The 15000-nt window shown below is 38.7% G+C and overlaps 1 protein-coding gene across 5 annotated transcripts in view; it reads left to right on the top strand.

Moving 5' to 3' along the window:
- Positions 1–15000, top strand: part of cdi (center divider) — a 255934-nt gene that overhangs the window by 15290 nt on the left and 225644 nt on the right. Inside the window, exon 1 of one of the 5 annotated variants that reach the window (XM_067123346.1) lies at positions 14928–14965. The exons of the other annotated variants lie outside the window; for them this stretch is intronic. The gene's annotated coding sequence lies outside the window, so the exon portion shown is untranslated. Of the gene's footprint in view, positions 1–14927; positions 14966–15000 lie in introns of those variants that run through there. 5 annotated transcript variants of the gene reach the window in all.

Raw genomic sequence — 15000 nt, 5'->3', positions numbered from 1 at the left:
ATTCAAAACACAATCACGTGTGGAACAGAAATAAATCTCTGACTTACTGTACATCGGGATCGAACACAGGTCTTTCAATTGGCGCCCTTGCTTTTCAACTGAAATACCAGGGTTCGATCCCGACGTGAGTCAGAAACACATACATACATACATACATACATACATACATACATACATACATACATACATATATACATACATACATACAAACCTATCTTTCCTGGTGCCCAATTTTAAAAGGTTCCTCGCAACAGGCTCAACATTCTTGTATTCATACCCATCTTGTCACCTTGGAGCTGAGGTTGAAATCAGGATAAAAGCAGCTTTGGGGAAATGGAAGGCGATGGCAGGGGTAGTGTGTGACAATGGAACGCCCAATAAACTGAAAATAAAGGTGTATTTTGCTGTAAATTTTTCTGTTTTTAATACGTGATCTCTTCTTTCCATATATCCCAATACCTCCTATTAGCCTACTGCTTTCTAATGAACACCATATTCTTTGGAAGCGTAAATTTCGAGTCAGTGGCCCCTGTGGTGGGCTTGTTCCATGTGAATAGGGTTCACCTTCTGAATAATAATAATAATAATAATAATAGTCAGGCTAGTGATGCTGTATGGTTCAGAAACATGGGTTTTAAGAAGGAAGGACAAACAGAAGTTGGAGCAAATAGAAATAAGGATGCTGAAGTATATTTTAGGAAATAGAACTGCAATGAGAGGCTGGAAAATAAAGAATTCAGGAGAAGTGTCCAGTTGGTAAAGGTTACTGATATAAGAGAGTCAAGACTTAGATGGTATGGACGTGTGGTAAGAATGACTAAGGAGGAGGGATTAATGAAGGCTTGGGTGGGACTTGTTAGTGGCAGGAGGCCGAAAGCGAGGAAGGGGGTTAGATAGCATGATAGAGTTGAGAAGGATTTGGAGAAGAAGGGTTTAGCGCATGAAGATGATTCCGATAACAATTGTTGGAGAGGATGTGTCAAGCCAACCGACCCCATAGCTTAGGGATAGCGATTGGGATTAAGAGGACCTTGGTACATATTCTGTTACATTTGCTTCACCTGTTCTGTGATTCACATACCTTTTTTTCATTATGTATACTCTCATATACCCAAGTGGATAACTTCCGTTCTTCATTCTTCTGTCTCAACATTCATTGCTCTGTTTCTTACTCTTGTTTACATTTACTTTTGACTTTATGTCCTTGCGATCACGTTTTGACTCTCTACCCTCGCAGATACTTAGTTTGTCACTAGTTTCTGGAGTTTTTCTACACTGTTCCCCAACCAGTGCCGTGCCATCTTAAAAATTAAAGTATTCCGTACTCCATACACGACTCATTTTCGTATCTCACAACTTTTCACCTTCATGTACTGCCTTTTCTCTGACTTATCACAACACTCAGTCCATAAAGATATTGAACAGCTGTGGAGACTTAACACCTACTCATCTCAGACCCAGTTTGGCTGTTAACAGGTATCTGCTGTATCTTACCCTATCAATTTTATCTCAAGTTTTTTCCAGGTCCCCCTTACTTTCAGATTTCTTTCTCATCTTTCTTAACAAATACTTGATCCATTCAACCTCAATCTTATCTAAGCTTACTCATGTTATGTACGTTATTAGTTCTGCATTTTGTAGTTAAAATCCTACCTTACAGCTCTGGCAATACAAATTATTACCCAGTAATACTTGCAGTTGCTTCATGTCACCTTTATGTTTATAGATTAGAATATTATTTCTTCTAACCATTTCCATCAACGTGGGTGTCTTTCTATTCTTGAGCATGTTAATTGTCCACTGTATATTAACTTCAGTCACTCCCACAAGCACTGTGCATCTTTCGCATTCGGCGATTTTCCAAAACACTCACTCCATCTGTTCATTAACGCTTATCTCTGCACTAGTATTAATTCTCTGTAGAGGAACTTTTCATTCTCTCTCCTCGCATTTTTATTCGTCTCGTCTCCTTTTCCTACTCTCGATTTCATCTTGATTATCCTGTCCGTCGATGTGTTACCCTGAATGATCTTCGTTCCTCATCTGCTCTCTCTCTCTCTCTCTCTCTCTCTCTCTCTCTTAAGACTTCGTTCCTCATCTGCATACTCTCTCTCTCTCTCTCTCTCTCTCTCTCTCTCTCTCTCTCTCTCTCTCTCTCTCTGTAAAGACTTCGTTCCTTCTACACTCTGTAAGACTTCGAGTCAGCTTTTATCTACACTCTCTCTCTCTCTCTCTCTCTCTCTCTCTCTCTCTCTCTCTCTCTCTCTCTCTCTCTCTCTCGCTTGATGTGCGTATTACCACTTGGAAGTACTGCACATAAAAGTCAAGTTGCCTGAGAACAGTTAAATGTTCCGCGTTGCGATCTCGTAGTTGTGTTGTGCTTTGTAAAAAGAGAGGAAAAATGCTTAAGCTAATAATCCTTCCAGTTAAGGACATCGCCTTATTGGACGCGATACCCATGAATCATGATTTAACATTACAAAAAGACTCTAGGCCTTCAAAATTAAAAGGTCTCTCTCTCTCTCTCTCTCTCTCTCTCTCTCTCTCTCTCTCTCTCTCTCTCTCTCTCTCTCTAAGGATCCCGATGTTTTTGCCAAGATTTCTCTCTCTCTCTCTCTCTCTCTCTCTCTCTCTCTCTCTCTCTCTCTCTCTGAAGTTACTGTCATAACGATTATTATTATTAATATTATTATTATTATTATTGTCTCTCTCGCTGAAGTAACTTTCATGACTATTATTATTATTATTATTATTATTATTTTTATTATTATTATTATTGAGAACCAGAACAAGAATAGTTCATTTCAGAGGGGTAAGAATTTGGACAGAATTTGTTCCTGTTTAGGCAATACTCAGTCAAGTACTCATATTTCTGTGGAATGTGTGTGTGTGCGTGTGTGTCCGTGCGTGCGTGTGTGTGTGTGTGTGTGTGTTTAAGCCGGCCTTAACCTACAAGCAAGGGAGGCTGCTGAATAGCTTGCGTCAGTAGTTTTTGTCCTGCATACTGAATTATTGTCAGTACCTGACAAGCAAATTCCAGTAAACTTTGCAAAAGCACAGTTAATTCTAGTGTTATCAGTTGCACCTCATTGCCCTTGTAGTTTGTTTCTTTGTATTAAGGTCTCTCTCTCTCTCTCTCTCTCTCTCTCTCTCTCTCTCTCTCTCTCTCTCTCTCTCTCTCTGTGTTTTGGTAAGATTCTCTCTCCTCTCTCTCTTCCCTGGGTAAATTCTCTCTCTCTCTCTCTCTCTCTCTCTCTCTCTCTCTCTCTCTCTCTCTCTCTCTGGGTAAGATTCCTCTCTCTCTCTCTCTCTCTCTCTCTCTCTCTCTCTCTCTCTCTCTCTCTCTCTCTCTCAAAGATTCTCTCTCTCTCTCTCTCTCCTCCCCTGGGTAGGATCCTCCCCTCTCCCCCCAGGTAAGATTCTCTCTCTCCCCTGGGTAAGATTCTCTCTCTCTCTCTCTCTCTCTCTCTCTCTCTCTCTCTCTCTCTCTCTCTCTCTCTATTTGGTAAGACTCCCCCCCTCTCTCTCTCTCTCTCTCTCTGGGTAAGATTCTCTCTCTCTCTCTCTCTCTCTCTCTCTCTCTCTCTCTCTCTCTCTCTCGTATCGAACTTGCTCTCGTCTCCTTTCGCATCTCAGACACGTTTTAATCTGGTATGATTTAGAAGACTGCTGCCATCTTGTTTCAGAATGAACCCCGAAGGCAATCGTACGAGATCATAATCGATCTGTCTCCGTCCTCTTTGCATCGACTTGTCCCTCTACGTCGTTTTTTACGTTTTTTATTGCCTTTTCCCCGTTTTTTAGCGTCGTAGGCCACTCACCTTGGACGATTAGCATGTTCGTTTATGGCCGTAGGCGTTGGGTTGGGTGCTTAGTTCAAACGCACTGCAGGCCTATCATATTTTTGCGGTATTTTGCATAGAATGAATGAGTGGTTGTGAATGAATTATTATTATTTTTATTATTATTATTATTATGATTATTATGATTATTATTATTATTATTATTATTATTCAGAAGATGAACCCTGTTCATATGGGGGCCATTGACTTGAAATTCAAGCTTCCAAAGAATATAGTGTTCATTCAGAAGAAGTAGCAGAAGGTAATGCGAAATGCAGAAAGAAGATATCAGTTATTAGAAAAGCAGATGAATGAACAAATTAATGAATAAATAAAAAAAAATCTACGAAAATTATCAAATTATAAGGAGAATTGTAGTAGGGTAGTAATGTATTACACCTTAGCTTGAACTTCTGAAGTTTCGATGGGGATCGAGAGTAGAATTTGCTACCCTAACTTTGTTTTTGCGATGCATAACTGACTGCTGAGCCCAGGCAGAGACTTGAAGCAATAGGGCTGTGTTGCTGTGGGAGTGGGAATTACTTAACGCCCGCCCACCCCGCCCACACTTGAACAAAGCGGTGATTATCTCACACAGTCGATACTTAAGCAGCACTCTGTAATTGGGTACATTGGTGCAGCCTGTTGTAAGAGAACTGCTTTGTGGTCCGTAGAAAAAGTCGTAATCCTTTTGCTGTTGTTAGGTTTTGTCAGTTCAGTGCAACATGGCCATTTAAAATATTGTAGTAATTGTCTTTAAGTTAATACGTATATGTATGCAACCTTACTCTCTCTCTCTCTCTCTCTCTCTCTCTCTCTCTCTCTCTCTCTCTCTCTCTCTCTCTCTGTTTGTTGCATGAGTTTTGCTAACGCAGGTACTACACTACGGTGAGACCGAGGTTCTAGGCTCACGAAAGTAAACAAAGTCCTACTCTCTCTCTCTCTCTCTCTCTCTCTCTCTCTCTCTCTCTCTCTCTCTCTCTCTCTCTCTCTCTGTTGCATGAGTTTTTCCAACGCAGGTACACGACAGTGAGACCGAGGTATTTTAGGCTCACGAAAGTAAACAAAGTCCTCCTGACTCTCTCTCTCTCTCTCTCTCTCTCTCTCTCTCTCTCTCTCTCTCTCTCTCTCTCTCTCTCTCTGCTAACTGCGTGTTTGCGTGTCACGCCGTGCAAGGCATTTATGGATTAGTCAGATATTGATCAAGAGATGGGGAGAAATATAAGGGGTCGAGCATTGCCGCAGCAGCCATGTTTGAACTCGGCGAAAATGACTGATGGGATTTTCCTCGTTAAGGATGTCAAGGTCAGTCGTGTTTATGAGACCTTCCCTTCCCTTCCCATCCCTTCCCTTCCCTTCCCTTCTCTTCTTCTCTGGCCCTGCTCTTTTCTCCGTTCTTTCCTCACCCCTCTTTATATCTCCCTACTCTCCTTCTTCCATCTTCCTTCTGTTGTATTCTACTCCTAACTCTTTGTAGCCACCATGCCGTGTTGAGGTCATAGTTTGGTCTTTTTCTTTTCATGCGTATGTCAGCGCCAGTTTGATTATAATTCTCTCTCTCTCTCTCTCTCTCTCTCTCTCTCTCTCTCTCTCTCTCTCTCTCTCTCTCTCTCTCTAGTCACAGGAAAACAGTTGTATGACCTTCCCCCTTTCGACTTGGGTCGAAGAGCGCCTTTCTTGGTGTAAGGAAAAGTACCAGTGTCTCATGAAAGCTGGAGCATTGATTGCCATTATCATAAGAATGGTTTCTAAGAGTCTTTGGGAATTACATCAGCCTTTGATTTTATTGAAGCAGTCTTACATTATTATTTCATAAAGGTGGTCGTGCAGTAAGAACTTAGGTAGAGAGTATACGCTCAGTACCATTTTGTGGGTTTTGAAAGTATGAAGATGTTACAAAAGAAATCGGTGGCATTCTGAACCAGCAAACGCTCAGTCATGGTATAACTCCCTTCAAGGTTTCATCCTAGAAAGTGGCAGCAGTTTCGAATGACGCAATCAAATAATACAAGTGCATTGCGTGCAGGAATCTTCACGGAGCCAAATGGTATTGAAGGAACAGTCGCAAATTGCTTAATGGCACCGAGGCAAGAACCTTCCCAGAGAGTAATGGCCTTGGGGAAAGATCCTTCATGAAAGGTAATGACATTGAGGGAGGGGCCTTCGCAGACAGTAATGGCATTGAAAAAAAAAATACTTGTAGGATTCGCCGTAGGAGTGAATGTCACAGGAATATTCGCCACTAATAACAATGACGTTTGAAGGACCATCTCTAAAAGTAAGACTTAGAGCTGTGGAATGGAGTAGTATGTAGAATTTAGGCTTAAGGCCAAGCGCTGGGACCTGTGAGGTCATTCAGCGCTGAAAGGGAAATGAAGGGTAAAAAGGTTTGAAAAGTGTAACAGCTGCACTAATTGTGAGGAAAGGGTGGACAGTAAAATGGAAGAAAGAGAATATGAACTGGAGGTACAGTAAAAGAATGAAAGGGGTCGTAGCTAGGGGCCTAAGAACATTAAGTAGTGCCTACAGTGCACCGAGCGAGGGGCACTGACGGCACTACCATCCTTCGGGGGTTTTAGAGCTGTGATAAATTTGTAAAAAAAAAAAAATTATTCAATTTTAGAAAGTGATGAAATGAATCTTCTTAAACAGTGCCCTAAGGGCATGGAAGTATCTGTACAGCAATAACCAGATTAAATCAGGTGACCTGGGCATAAAAGGTTAGTTTTGAAGGCGGCTTTCAGAGCGTCGCCAGTGGCGGGTCATCAGGTCAAACTTTTACAAATCGAATCTCCCCCCTAGGGGGTTAGTGCCTGCAGTGTACCTCCCGGGGTGCACTGTAGGCATTCCGAAAGGTTCTCTGCAGCGTGCCTTCGGCCCCCAGCTCTAACCCCTTTTATTCCTTTCACTGTACCTCCGTTCATATTATCTTTCTTCCATCTTACCATCCACAGTGCAAATGCGAAGTTTTCCTCCAGTTACACCTTTCAAACCTACTTCTTCCCAGTTTCCTCTCCAGCGCTGAATGACCTCATAGGTCCCAGTGCTTGGCCTCTGGCCTAAACACTCTATTCCATTCCGTTCCAAATCGAATTTCACCAGAGAAATAAAGTCACATTGAGATATATATATATATATATATATATATATATATATATATATATATATATATATATATATATCATCATCATCATCCAGGTGCCATATCCTCAAGGATGTCGGCAATCATGGCTCGCCACTCCCTCTCTATTTCCGGCTCTCTGCAGCAACTGAGCTGCAGACATTCTTCCTCCAGTCATTTCTCACTAATCCATATATATATATATATATATATATATATATATATATATATATATATATATACATACATATACATATATGGTATTTTCTTCTCTGAACTTGTATTTGAACAGCCACGTTGTATTTTTTTTTTTTTTAATATTATTGAGGTATTTTCCTTTTTCTGAACGTCTGTTAGCTTCGTCAATTTTACCGTCCAGATGGCGTCATCTGTCAAGTCCCAGCTGGAATGACGGAATACCGTGTGATGTATTGGCCAGTGTTTCTCTTTTTTGTACTGTTACGTTTTCCTCCTTGACAGTTGTCGCGCGACGCCAGATGACAAAACCAATTACTTTTGATTTTTTTTTCCCAAAATCTTAATTATTATTATTATTATTATTATTACTATTATTATTATTATTATTATTATTATTATTATTATTATTATTATTATTATTAGAACCTCGAATTGGAGAGCATTATATATTTAAAAATCCAAATTTATTAAAATCTTACATTATCATTATTATTATTATTATTATTATTATTATATTATTATTATTAGTATTATTATTATTATTATTATTAGAACCTCGAATTGGAGAACAAATATGTTTAAAAATCCAAATTTATTTGTTCTCCAACTTGTGGTGTTTTTTTCCAAGTTTCAAAGGTCGATACGGATCTGTTATCATCATCATCATTATTAATATATTAAAACTTCATCACCGTTAGTCAGAAGTAGCCTACGTAGTAGTTATAGGGGGATAATCCCCCAATGAAGAAAGTCGGTTAGAGGAATCGAAGAAAAAGCCGTGAGTGGCTCATGTTTTCAGCCAGCGGAATGAACCCAAGTAAAACCGAAGGTGTGTCCTCACTTGTAGACTGGACCAGACAATAATATCGATCGCCAGGAGACTTAACGTTTACCTGTGTCTTGCTGTGTTCAATAGCAACTGGAACATAGTGTGTTTTGGTTACTACGGACATTGTTGGAACCGTGGTTTACTGTATCAGAATACTGAGTGACGAATGGGAAAACTTATGCTTTCACTCGCAAGTTGGTGTTCAATTTCCTTGAGTATGTGTAGTTTTTTCTTAGTTTATGTCGTAGGGAAATTTCCAGTGAATACTTAGAAACAAGCCAAGGTGTTCGAGGAATTTTAATAGAAAAAAAATGGTTCTCCTTGCTTCTCCAAATCACGACATCCATATATTTTTTGCTCTAATTCCCACTGGTTTCTCTTTTTTTGTGTGTTTTGTCTTGAAAATGTTTTAGAATCATAATAGGTATGTATTGAAGGTCTTCTTGTTATATAGGGGTCTGAATGTTTTTGTACTGTCTTTGGTTTGGAAAATATGCCCAACTAAATTGTGTGATGATGATGAGAGAGAGAGAGAGAGATAGGATAATATTCACCATAATTATTAGAAAAAAACAAAAGTTAATGAACGTGAACACAGTTTAAATTGTTATCAGATAGAGAGCACAGTTATATTAACACTACCTAGGAGTCACATAAGAAGCAACCTGGCGTGTTGTGTTTCTAAAAGCTCTTTTTCAACTGCGCAAGTCGACGGCAGGGTTGTAACTGGCTGAATGTTATGTCTAAGTTAGGCCTACCGTAAATCTCGTGCTGCGTCACCTCTAATGTCATTTGAATGCCTTCTTTCTGGGGGAATCTGGGCAGAGAACAGAGGAGTCTATGGTTGGAGAAGAAGAATGCTTCGTCAGTCGGATACTTTCGAGGTTTGCTTTTATTCTCTGATTTTAGGAAGGTGAAAATTGATCCAAAGCTAGTCCACTTTTATAGGGATTGAACAGTCGTGCTTAGTTGTGTCAACCTTCTCTTTTTGAAGTTTTTGCTCATGAATTTTATATTATATATATATGTGTGTGTATTATATATATATATATATATATATATATATATATATATATATATATATATATATATATATATATATATATATATTTTATTAAAGATTTCATCATTCAAACTGGATGATTAGATACCATCCAGTTTGAATGAGGTGGTTTTAGTAATTCTACTAATGCACAGAACAATTGTGTATGTGATAAAGTTAATATATATATATATATATATATATATATATATATATGATATGAATTACATACATATATATATATATATATATATATATATATATATATATATATATATATATATATATATATATATATATATATATATATATATATATATGAATTACATACATACATAAACTGCATCAATTCAAGCCTTTGTAGAAAGTTCAATTGAATTAAGATTTCTTTCCTCCAAACTCGGCTGTTATACGTATGTAGGCCAAAAATATCAAGCTCTCTTAGAGAGAGAAAGCTCATTCACTCACGATTCAACTGCACTGATTCTTAGAAATTCAAATGCAGTTTTTATAAGAATAAAAAAACTTCCCCTGTCGACAGGGCACTTGGAGGGAGTTTGTGCGGGTAGGCGCTCCAGTGTCAGCAAAAAAAAGTGACTGAACCTTTTGTGGTCACTGGGTTTATGTAGGTCACGTGACACTTGCTGTGGTTACTCGTTTGGAAAGAATCGTATTTTTTTTTCCTGTTCATATCTAACCGTCATGCAGCATGGAGGAGTTTGCTTGTTTAGGAGTATGATTTTTATTTCATATTTTACGCATCGTGGGTTTTATTTCAGTTTGAAATAAATTTACAGAGTGCTTGGTTTCATGTATATATATATATATATATATATATATATATATATATATATATATACTCTATATATATATATATATATACATATATGTTTGTTCTCCCTTACGCTTACATATAGGCAATATAGTAACTAAGGTAAAATTCGCTTAACGGGAGATCGTCTTCCGGCGATGTTGATCAATACTTGTCATTTCAATGTACACCGGAAGTTCAGTTGACTGCGGAGGAATCAAGTGTGACCTTGAAAAGTCTTTGTGTTGGGGGGTGGGGTGAGAGACAAGTCATCGTGTCTTCAGGAACGTCGCGTTTGTTGTCCAAAATGTGCCAGTGTTTTTAGTGCCGTTTTTGTAAGTGAATCCCTGTTTCTCATCTAATTGTCTTCGTATCGTAAAATAAAAATAAATTGTAATTAAGTATAGTTTCTCTCTCTCTCTCTCTCTCTCTCTCTCTCTCTCTCTCTCTCTCTCTCTCTCTCTGAGTAGTATGTGATAGTCTGTTTGGTAAAATAAATTTGTATAACTCTCTCTCTCTCTCTCTCTCTCTCTCTCTCTCTCTCTCTCTCTCTCTCTCTCTCTCTCGTGCAGCCATCCCACACGATACGGTTCGCTTATGTAACCGTACATGTTTTTTCTTTTTTTTTTTTTACTTGCGCTGCAGAGCGCACGAGATTGCTTGGTTTATATTTATCGCTTGGAGTTCTTGGCCGAATTGGTCTAATGGTCCCTTCTCTCTCTCTCTCTCTCTCTCTCTCTCTCTCTCTCTCTCTCTCTCTCTCTCTCTAGTATTGTCTTTATTATAACTTTACCTTTGATTCTTATCGCTTGCGTTCTTTCGCCAAATTTTCTCATTCCGTTTATATTATTTTTTTTTTATTGGCACTTGTTTTATACCCCTGATTTATTTGTTTGTTTCCTCGTCCATTTCGACGGGGTTTTCTCTGTTTTGTATTCTTTCTCATCTACAGTTTTTTCTTTTCTCGTCCACTTCCTCCATTCTTACTTATTTTCTTTAATTGTGTTTCTCATTGTACTCGTCATGTTCTCTTTGTTATTGGCACCTGTTTTATACCCCTAATTTATTAGCTTGTTTCCCCCGTCCTATTCTACTGGGATTTCTTTTTTTATTTCTCTTCTATTGTTGTCTCATTCCTCGTTCACATCCTCCATTTTTACTTTCTTTACTTTTATCATTTCGTTTCTCACATCTACCCCCCCCCCCTCTTCCTTCCTCCTCTGTTCATTTGCTGTTCCTCCTTTCCTTGTTTCTTGCTTTCCCTTTCTGATTTCTTGCTTTTCCTTCCTCCTGATTCTCTTAAGCTTTTCCTTTCTCTCCTCAGATTTCTTTGGTTTTTCTCCTCCTTTCCCCTGATTCTTTGGGTTTTTCCTTTCCTTGGATTCTCTTGCTTCCTTTCCTGGTTTCTTGCTTTTCCTTTCCATGATTTCTTGCTTTTTCCTTTCTGATTTCTTGCTTTTTAATTTCCTGATTTCTTGCTTTTTTCCTTTCTCTGATTTTTACTTTCCTTTCCTGATTTCTTGCTTTCCTTTCCTGGTTTCTTGCTTTTCTTTCCTAGTTTCTTACTTTTCTCTCTGATTTCTCATTTTCCTCTTTCCTGATTTCTTGCTTTTCCTTTCTTCCTGGTTTCTGCTTTTCCTCTCCTGATTCTTTGCCTTTCCTGATTTCTGCTTTTCTCCTCCTGATTTCTTGGCTTCTTCCTTCCTGATTTCTTTGCTTTTCCTTTTCCCTGGTTTCTTTGCTTTTCCTTTCCTGACTCTTACCTTTTCTCCTGATTTCTTGCTTTCTTTCCTGGTTTCTTTGCTTTTTCTCTCCTGATTTTCTCTTTGCCTTTTCCTTCCTGATTTCTTGCTTCTTCCTCCTGGTTTCTTTGCTTCTTCCTTTCCTGGTTTCTTGTTTTCCTTTCTGATTTCTTGCTTTTCCTTTCTGCTTTCTTTGCTTCTTCCTCTCTCCTGATTTCTTGCTTTCCTTTCCTGATTTCTTACCTTCCTTTCCTGATTCCTTTTCCTTTCTCTGGTTTCTTGCTTTTCCTTTCCTGATTCTTATTTTCCTTTTCCTGATTTCTTGCTTTTAATTTCCTGATTTCTTGCTTTTCCTTTCCTGATTTCTTGCTTTTCCTTTCCTGGTTTCTTGCTTTTCCTTTCCTGATTTCTTGCTTTTCCTTTCCTGGTTTCTTGCTTTTCCTTTCCTGATTTCTTGCTTTTCCTTTCCAGATTTCTTGCTTTTCCTTTCCTGATTTCTTGCTTTTCCTTTCCTGGTTTCTTGCTTTTCCTTTCCTGATTTCTTGCTTTTCCTTTCCTGATTTCTTGCTTTTCCTTTCCTGGTTTCTTGCTTTTCCTTTCCTGATTTCTTGCTTTTCCTTTCCTGGTTTCTTGCTTTTCCTTTCCTGATTTCTTGCTTTTCCTTTCCTGATTTCTTGCTTTTCCTTTCCTGGTTTCTTGCTTTTCCTTTCCTGATTTCTTGCTTTTCCTTTCCTGATTTCTTGCTTTTCCTTTCCTGGTTTCTTGCTTTTCCTTTCCTGATTTCTTGCTTTTCCTTTCCTGATTTCTTGCTTTTCCTTCCCTCCCTCTCCTTTCTCCGCGTTTCCTCCTCCTCTGCCTCCGGAGAAGCTGCAGAAGAAGAAGAAGAAAAAGAAGAAAAAGAAGAAGAAGAAGAAGAAGAAGAAGAAGAAGAGGAGGAGGAGGAAGAAGAAGTAGCAAAACCCATTCGCAAACGTCGTTGTTTCCCGTAACAGCATCGAGAGAGGCCAGCGGTCTATCCGTTCTAATAGAAGCCGTTTAAGTCGCACGAACGAAGCTGTTATTAAAGTTATTAGAGTAGCAGGATTTCTCTGTGAGACTTTGGGACAGATGGACTTGGCGGATGGGAGCGGCGGGCCCGGGTGGGGGAGGTATAAGAAGCCCTTGCAGCGGTTTAGAGAGAGAGAGAGAGAGAGAGAGAGAGAGAGAGAGAGAGAGAGATTAAAAACATAGCTGATAGGAAACACAGGATAAATATAGACAGGCACAAGAGAGAGAGAGAGAGAGAGAGAGAGAGAGAGAGAGAGAGAGATTAAAATCATATCTAATAGGAAACGCAAGGTAAATACAGACAGGCACAAAGAGAGAGAGAGAGAGAGAGAGAGAGAGAGAGAGAGAGAGATTAAGGACACATCTAATAGGAAACGTAAGATAAATACAGATAGGCACAAAGAGAGAGAGAGAGAGAGAGAGAGAGAGAGAGAGAGAGAGAGAGAGAGAGAGAGAGAGAGAGATTAAAAGCATATCTAATAGGAAACGTAGGATAAATTCAGACAGGCACAAAGAGAGAAAGAGAGAGAGAGTAAAAGCATATCTAACAGGAAACGCAAGATAAGTTCAGACCGGCACAAAGAGAGAGAGAGAGAGATTTGTAACTGCGATTAACTGCTTGCTTTGAGGAAGTTGTCGATTTTTATTCGATATTGGGTCTTATAAATGCTGGCTCATCACAGCTAACGAATTTTCTGAGTGACTGTTCCAACAGAGAGAGAGAGAGAGAGAGAGAGAGAGAGAGAGAGAGAGAGAGAGAGAGAGAGAGAGAGAGAGAGAGAGAGAGAGATAGCAAATTTTTATAATAGTTTGTGATTCACAGTTTACCTTGAAGTTGTAGATTTTTTGTCGCCGTTGGGTCTTCTCACAACTCACAACTCACAACACACACACACACACACACACACACACACACACACACACACACACACACACACACACAGAAATGTTGTCTAGCTTTTTAACCAAGGATTAAAAAGATATAAGCTCTCTTTTCTTCAGTTCATTTGTGTGTGTGTGTGTGAACGATCTTATGCTTCAATACCTCTCCCTCCGTTCTCTTCTAAGGCACCTGAAACTTTGGTTCATAAAATGTCTGTAATGCCCACTTCCCGTGCCCCCGAAAAGCACTTTGCAACATATGCTCCTGTAGTTTACAGCTGCGTCTGATATTAGCTGCCAGCTTCATTCTGTCTGCAATCTTGGTTCTTGCTTTCTAGAAGTTTTTGCAGTTGCATTATGTAACAGTCTTCGTTTTTTTTTTTCTTAGGACTGGCGATGTGTGGAGTTTGTCTTCTTCTTTGAGATCTGGTTTGGATTGGTTGTCTTAGATACCTGAGGCTGTAGTCTGATCAAATGGGTATCCTTTTGGCATGCAGGACTTGCTATGCCCGAAGTATATACAGTCCGTTGTGTGTAGGAAAACGTTATTTGCCCCCCCCCCCCAGAAAAAACAGTGTTATATTTGTGGTGCTGTATGAAACATATGCATTATTTGTTATAAGATAACGTTATTTGGCAAAAAGCAATTTATATTTGTGGTGCCTTAAGAAACATATGGATTTTTTTTTTGTTATAGGATAAGGTAATTTGGTAAAAAAACTTTGGTTATATTTGTTGTCCTTTGTAAATCATAAGCGGTTTTTATGGTGGTACGTAACGCCAACAGGACCTGACATTAACTTCTCACGTTGAAGGAACTAATGAAGTGGCCCTAAGTGATTAATAATCGAAAAACATCAGCTAGGAATTGTTCAGAGCCGAGACATAAGATTTGAAAGAAATCTATGATTACTATTATTATTATTATTATTATTATTATTATTATTATTATTATTATTATTATTATTATTATTATGTGCACTCGTTCTTGTCATCTTACCATAGCGGAAAGCCCGAATGGGAAAGAAAAGGATATAGAAGCTAGGAAAGGTACAGGGATAATGAGAGACTCAACAAATAAAAGACTGGCATAAAAAAGATCATCTGTTTAATAGTGATGTAGGTTGGAAAAACCGTTTATTGCCAGGAACTTCCTCCTCATAAAAATATATAGCCTTAGAACCACAAAATATAAGCTTAGGACCCCAGCAAAAACTGACTCTAGAGGATAGCTACGTTCTTTATGGTTTATGAAAAGGTGCCATTATTTACGGTAATGAATATTCGAGGCTTTCATTGTCAGCCAGAAATATTAATCTATGACTGCGTTGTGATAACTTCGTTTAGGAAAATGAAACTATTTATATTTTATATGGTTTATGACATTTTCTTTCATTTTTTTTTCAGGTATGTGCCGATCGAAGACGTGTAATGGAATTACTATAGGGGCGGTAAGGCTATTTTCATTTGTCTGATTTGTTTGTGT

The sequence above is a fragment of the Macrobrachium rosenbergii genome, chromosome 21 (assembly GCF_040412425.1).
Source record: "Macrobrachium rosenbergii isolate ZJJX-2024 chromosome 21, ASM4041242v1, whole genome shotgun sequence".
Lineage (NCBI taxonomy): Eukaryota > Metazoa > Arthropoda > Malacostraca > Decapoda > Palaemonidae > Macrobrachium > Macrobrachium rosenbergii.
Note: the sequence above shows the minus strand (reverse complement) of the source record. Positions and strands in the feature narration are given on the sequence as shown.